General features: G+C 36.0%; 1 long non-coding RNA gene across 1 annotated transcript; it reads left to right on the top strand.

Moving 5' to 3' along the window:
- Window positions 1-1,136: 1,136 nt before the first annotated feature.
- LOC139983387 (uncharacterized) lies at window positions 1,137-5,180 on the top strand. Its single transcript, XR_011798642.1, has 3 exons — window positions 1,137-2,547; window positions 3,349-3,464; window positions 4,120-5,180. It is a non-coding gene; the product is annotated as an uncharacterized lncRNA (long non-coding RNA).
- Window positions 5,181-7,817: the final 2,637 nt, after the last annotated feature.

The following is a 7,817-nucleotide window of genomic DNA, read 5'->3' as shown; positions in this document are numbered from 1 at the left end:
AACAATCACACTGATTATCATGTATGTGTTAATTTATGAGACATAATGTGGCACGAATGTTTAGACAGTGTTGTATTGTCGTCTTCTAATCTGTGTAATAATATCGGTAATAGTAGACTAGTAGTACTTACTCGTAGCTATTAAAGAGACCGCTCTATATAACTTGTGCTACACAAGCCTTACTGTAGCGTACGGACAACTACATTTTCATTGGATGTTGTATAGAAAGTGATAGAGCGCTACCCTTAACAAAAATCTTCAATGGTGACACGGAGAAAAGGGAAACGATTGAAATTCTTTCTAGACCTCCTGTCTGGGTATAGCTAAAAGCCTGTTACTTGTGATGAGTACTGTAAAGATTTTTGTTCTCTTCGCTACTCTAGATTTGTTGTATTCATGAGGACGATTTGCTCTTTTGCTTTTGTCTATTCTGGGTAAATTTATTATATATATATATATATATATATATATATATATATATATATATATATATATATATATATATATATATATATATATATATATATATATATATATATATATATATATATATATTAGCAGTTGTCTGCCCGACTATCAATTCCCTACCCCATGTTTTCTTCTTTCTAATGCCTACGTATCGCTTTATAGTTGGGCGGCATTCTAAACAGACTACCGGATATGACAGGTTCTTCCGGTGACATGTTTACACGAACGTAATTATGGCACATTGTACTTAATTTTTATAAAACTAAGTTCATTCTAGTTTTCGATGAAGCAATGCCACGAAATCAAGACATTCTCAATACAAATAAGATGCTGCCCATGGGGTACATTCTCTTCACTCTTAGTACGTAAGGTATTTTCTACGGGCCCAATTTATTATTGCCACATGAATGACTAAATATTATAACAGAATATGTGGATGTTTCAAACCCAAGTGATTTTTTTGTCTACTTACGTATAGGTATATTCAAGGTTATCAACCATTGAGATGGGCGTACGTCGACGGGGTGAGAAAGGAAATGATGTTTAGATTAAATTAATTATAATATATTCAAATACTCCACAATTCGTCTCTTATCCTCTCTCCTCCAGCCCCTCCTCCCCCACCCGCCCTCCCAAGCGCAATATTAAGGAGTTGGGAAACGTACACTCTAAAAACTGTTGGGCAAAAGTGGTTGAGCAAACAAATCATTGCCCAATATGAGTAAATATTAACCAACAACTGAGTAAAAGAAATTACACAACTGATATGGGTAAACTTTGTTGTGCAAAAATTAAGATGTAGTTTATTGTTACTTTCTGTTGGGCAAACAAGCTTGATTTGCTCAATGTTGTGCAAAAACCAGCATTTTCGCGCCATTACTATACTGGTACTCTGCGCGATGTGCATGCATCATGAGTAGATCGTATATAGTGAAAGTACACAATGGCTGACGAATTTGTTAGCGCTATACTCAAGAGGTGGGAAATGCCATAGTTATGTGCTACATTTGAAGGTGAGCGTAAAGAAAAACAAATCCTCTGCTTGGTGTGTGCATCAAACACTGCGATCTCTACATATAGTGGTATCGAGTGATCGTTCGTTCTCTCGGTGGTACATGTAGGCTATACCAGGCATACGTAAAGGCTTCTAATACTAATTGTTTTTCCAGCATAGTTGTATTACGTTAGGCTAGCTTGTAGTGAAGCGATTGACAGGCGCCACAGGCGCGCCCGCAAGTGTGTACTAGGTCTAAATTACTCACATTGTATTAACGTTGCGAACGCCTGTGTAATGCAGATCCTCGTCAACTTACGGTAAGCTATACGTATGCAACAGGTCTCTCTAGCCTATATCTTGGCTAGACAAGGTTTCATTTTAGCACATTTGCGTTGTAAATCATAAATTGTACTCCGTTGTTTTCTTTAAGGTTTTATGTGGCAAATGACCACAGTAACCCTTATTAGCATAACGTTAGACCTAGCATGTCATAACTTAGGCCGAATGTTAGACTTACACGTACAGTACGTTGTTAATGCTAGTAGTAGTACGTACATACAGTAGTATCATAATGGACCCTTCGAAGTCCGAACACTTTAGCACTAAAATGCTCCAGAATTGTATTTGTACACACTTCTTTTAAAATGATACTATCGATGGCAGTAGAAACATTCTCGTTAGAATAAAAGTCGCTTCATAGGTTTCGTCAAATTGATCCTATTGTATTTGTGCCATGGTGAAATTATGCATTCGTAAGGGGTGTCCGAACTTCGAGGGTTTTTCGAACTTCGAAGTAGCCTAAGTTAGGCCTGGCATTTAATGAGTTCTAGGCTATAATAATATTAGTATAGCATAGAACATCAGTGCTCGTAATGTTATAGGCCTATAATGCTGGTTGCATATTTTTCTCTTTCCTACAGGTAGAATAGGACTTCGAATTATTACAAATACCAATTAACTGCCAACAAATTATACAACAGAGTGGGATATATGAGGATGTACATCTTGTGCTATACAGGCGATCATCCTAAACTGGCCGAACTTTTTGCATTTAGAGAAGACGTTGGATGCACTGACTGATGGTAAGCCTAATTTAATGTAGTCGTGGCCTGTGAATTCATTGCTAGCTTCACTTAGAGCTCATGCCATGACAATAGAGTTTCTCTTTCTAGTATATCTGTAAAGATGGGTCAATATTTGGATTTACCTTCAAAATATGCTTTTGGTGGATTGTTACTTTTTAAAAATCTATCAAAATCAACTGATCTGAATGGACCAAATCAGGTTAATGTCAATGGTGGCGTCTGAACCTTTCTGCAAACTTTCTCCAATCATTGCACTCAATATGATTAATTGGCTACTATTTTTTTTTTTTTTTTTGTAGTCGCTTTCGGGTTTGTGTGTGGTTGAAGTGAGACCCAGCCCTGTTATAATATTAATTTAATGACAGTCACTTGGACATGTATCAGTGTTGTCTGTAGGTTCCACATAGGGTTTGAATAATTCTGTCAAAAATCTTTGGACAATTGTATTTCCAGATTTCAGTACAACTGTGTCAATGAAAGGTTAGCACTATGGGCTTTTTCATTGTTTTCCTTCAAAATCTTAAAAATTTGGCTTGAAATTAGTGTGTAGGGTAGTTATTAAGTCTTCTAATACAAATGTGTAGGTCCCCTATGAGTACACATGCCATATTAACTTTCATGTTGCTGTTATTAATGTGTATGAGCCTCAAGTTGTGGAGCAAATTTAGGGCGATGTATCCCTTGAATTTTATCGTCAGTCCTTGAAGTTTTATATGGTCAGACTATATTGTGCCTTATTAATGTTTTTGTCGTTTATACCTGCAAGCATTCTCATTTCTTGCCCTAATCTCTTTACAGATGAAAAGAAGAACTTAGCTTTCTTTCTGTTGCCATTGCTTTTTCTAGGACGGGCAAAGAAAAGCGGGTCTACTACAGTGACTAGTTGCCTTCAAGCATTAATAGACGATCAGCCAGTAAGCAAAATCATTAATTATATTTAAGTAAAATTCTTTTGGTGGTACACCTTTTGATTCATACCAGCTCAGCTGATAGTTTGTTTAACCTTATAAACTTGGTGTGTTGTTGTTTATAGTGAGCAGAAAAATGCTACTTATTGTGCTAGTGGTCAAAGGTCATTTGAGGTTAACAAGGGCCAAACACTTAAAACCTTGTAAATATGCTAACTTAAAAGGTGAAAGTTAGATGAATCTAATATGTGATGCACATAGGTTTGCCAAAATGAGTACATGAATCCCATTGATTATAGCTAGAGGTCAGAGGTCATTAGAAGCCACCAGTGCATTTTTTTAAATTAAACTAGTAATGAAATGGGGGGGGGAGGTTAAATAAATTTCATCGTCGGTTAGTAAACCTTGGTCATAATAATGAAGTGATCCGGTACTTGATAGTGCAAGGGAAAGGTCATTTTACATTAATGGTGTGGGCGTTATTATACTTTGAAAACCTTGTCAAGATAAATATGTTGACTTTCTTGACCTGTTTTTTTCTTTTAATTACACTGGTCCACAGTATCATAGCATTGTGTTGAAGTCTTAAAACTCTGTCTATCCACCTGTCTTAGTTACATTTTATTTGCAACTCAAGGACTTTATTTTCTTTAATTTGCAGTCGGTGACAAGTGTTAGAGGACTACTGCAAGAAAATATCGAAGGATGAGCGACCACAGCCGTTCATTCTGTGCTTAGGAGAGAGTAAAGGTTCCCCTCAGCATTTGTTTGTGATAATTGAGAGACATCCAATAATGCAGTCCTCACTCCTCAAGGCAGTAGACTATTTGTTTTAAAGTCAGTATGTGTTGGACATTAACTTCCAAACTCAATGTAAGGGGGTTTGGGAGTTTTTCCATGCTGAGGTATATGAACTTGGTTTTATCAAAAGTCGTTCACTGAGTGCCTTTGGAGCTTTCGTAGCAAACACAAGTGTTTAAGGGTCAAAGTGTCTTGGAACAAACTTTTCAAATGGTTTCTCGGTATTAGCCTGACATGTTTACATTTTACGGTTGCTTTTGTCTCATATATATTTACATATTAAAGGGAAATAGTAAATGTTTGCCTTGGTAAACTTTACCTACATAAAATCTATATTTTTTTTGTTGGGGGGGGGGGGGTTGTAGGGGGTAGATTTGTTATTGATACAGTGAAAGGTTGAGGCAGGGTTGGTTTATCAAACAAATATTCAATTTTGTGTGTTTATCAGATCAGGTGCCAGCAATGTCCCTATTATCACTTATAATTGTGATCTTGAAGCTGCTTTTATTTCTAGTATGTAGAATCAATGTGGGATTTACAACCATTTGGCTTTTGTTTGAAATTATCAGTGATATTATATTCACTTATTAAGACTAGAGTTGCTTGAAAGAGACCAACATTAAGCTGTACATGATTGTGTGTTGCACCGGTACCTTGTGTAGTTGATGTCAACATACAGGAGGTATTCTGTGGTCAACACATTTCAAGAACTGAAAAAAAGTAAACAATGGCAAAATATGGATAGCTAATATTTTCAGCATTAATAATGTTGATATGTGTTTATCCATAATGTGAGTTTATGAAATTATTGCTTCGGATCGAAGTCACAGATCATTTAACTAGGTACATAGGGGTCAAGCACTGAATGCTGTGAGAATTCATACTGGAGGAACAATCTGAAGTCGGCAAAGACCAGAAAAAAAAAAGTATGAAAACATATATTACTTGTTTGTTCTTTATCATTCTGTGTTTAAGCTTTATAACCTATTAAATAAAGCCAGTTGTATGAAAAATGTTACAATCCAATGTTTGTATTGTATTAGTTAACCAACCACCATTATTTTTAACTAGCTGTTGGGCAAGAATCATTGGGTAAAGAAAAATCCATTGGTAATAGGTTTTACACAACCATTGGGCAAATCGGTGACCAACATTGTTGGGTAAAGGCATTGGGTAAAAGGTGTTGGACAAAGATGTTGGGTATTTATTTAACCGTTTGCTGGGCAAAATCATTAACCAACTTAGTTGGGCACTTTTTTGCCCAATATCAACCAGGAGGTATACGGACCCAACGGATGTGTAAATAATTGCCCAGGTTGGGCAATAATTTGCCCAACAATTTTAAGAGTGTATATGCGTGTACTATGGTACGAAAAAACAGCATTTCCTCTACGAGAATAGGTGTTTGGATTTCCTGTTTCATTTATACTGTGAATTGTTCAATCATACTCAGCAATGATATATATTTTGTGTTATATATTTGCTCTGAATATACTGCTACATACAACGCTCAGTTTACATACAGACAACTGCACTATCAGTTGGCACCGATATTTGGTAACTGCTTATTAAATTTTAATAATGTATACATGAAACGAGAAGTAAACCAATTTGTACTCACCAGATTGAAGGTTGAGGTCATACATGATCAGTACACCATAATAATAGAACTGATAGGAACAATGTTCCTCGAAAATACCATATTGACCCTAAACTAGTGGTCAGATATGTAATAGTTAAGTACATATTTTACGTATATGTGTAAATAATTATAATAGAGTCATTTTTTTCAAATATTTCACTGTGAACTATACGGCACTCTACATATTACTACACACAAACTGGTAGGAATTCGGCAAAATCAAAATCTGCAATACCTTAAAATGATACTTATATGGAAGATTCCTGTTGAACCTCACAGGTGTTACCTTTAGTTCGTGTTACACATTATCCTATGCAGTTACTGTGGTGTACTGGTGTTCGAATACTTAAATGAATCAGCTGGAGGCAGCGCAAATTACATGAAGCTTATGAGATGGCAGATGATTTATAGTGAAAATGTAGTGAAAATAAGATAAGCCGAAAAATAATAATAATAATAATTGCATTAAATGAAACGAGAGCAGGAGCGCCCTCTCCATCTGCCCGTGTTGAGCTGAATCTAGCATGAAGTGTGTAAATTTAGCGGTCGTCCGAGACGACCAAATTACCTGCCGGACAACCAAAACTTGTCAAATCGTGAAGTACTGGTTGCCCGGCGGACAACCAAAAACTTTCAAAAAGGCTGGTTAATGTTCCGTGAAACAAACGAAATAAAGACACGAAACAAGCGTGAAACCCAAAACTTAAAATGACATTTCAAATAAGAAGAAACTCATTCCAAATCAGCCTTCATCTAATAAATAATATACGTAGGAAGGCCAAGCCCTCACATTGACATGAACGACTCAAACCAAGCTTCATGGTATTTTCTGTTCCGTCCGTTTGTCATCAAAGGCCAATCAGAGTTCAGGTTTACCCCCACAGGCAAAGACCCCGCCCATCCACCACCTTTTTTTTGAGAAACATACACCAAGTACACAATCACAACTAAGTCAACGGAAAACAACAACACATTTTGAACGAACATCTTTCATTATTTCTTTTCAAAAAACCACAACTTCTTCTGACAAGAACCAAAATTCTCCTACTCCTACAGATCATTATATTTGTTTGAAAATAAATATATCATAACAATTAACTGCAAGGTAAAGGGTTACCAAAACTTCATTACAGATATTTTCATGCAAAAAATAGACAGTGATGCTTTACCAAGATTCCCTTGATTGATTGGCTAATAGTCCCAACCGATTGTTTGCAAACATTCTTGCATTTTCAGTGCTCAATGAACAAGCAGTAAGTTGTTTAACAACAATTACTTGCAACGTTTACTTTCCCTTGTGTAGAGATATCAAAGTTTGTGGCAAAGGCTATCTTATGTGAGCACTCAAATATCATAACGTTAGGCCTTGTCTCATATTTGTACGTACATTTTGACAACAATCACTGCTGGTACGAAGATGCACTTGAACTGTGTCTGAGACTATCACGTAATATTTTAATCATTGTTTTGATCAGAAAAAGTTATGAGTTTTTTTGTGGGAAGCTTACATATCTGATCCGGAAAGGATATTTTATCTCACAGTATGTTTCTTTTCTCTGCAATAAGAGTTGCTAATGTGAAATGTGCATTCATACCACAGTAGTTTCTGTTGCAAACTTTTTCGCGGCTCAATTGACCACGTACTTCAGAAAAGTTTATTTTGGAGCAACATTCGTGTATCAACTTACTTCTGTATTTTAGAACATTGAAGTTTGATTTTTTATCGACATTGCGTAAAAATCTATTCACATAGGCCTACTGTAATTTTCGCACAGATGATTGTTTGCAAAGAACCCAGGATAAATGTTGCATCAAATTTTAAAGATTTGCGCAAGTGTAGTTGAAAATGAAGTTCGAACAGGCCTATGTAAATGCAGTAGTACAGCGTGGAATTTAGCGAGAGATATGCACACTGT

This window comes from Apostichopus japonicus, chromosome 16 (genome assembly GCF_037975245.1).
Source record: "Apostichopus japonicus isolate 1M-3 chromosome 16, ASM3797524v1, whole genome shotgun sequence".
NCBI lineage: Eukaryota > Metazoa > Echinodermata > Holothuroidea > Aspidochirotida > Stichopodidae > Apostichopus > Apostichopus japonicus.
The sequence above is the reverse complement of the archived record's forward strand: the minus strand, read 5'-3'. Positions and strand labels throughout refer to the sequence as shown.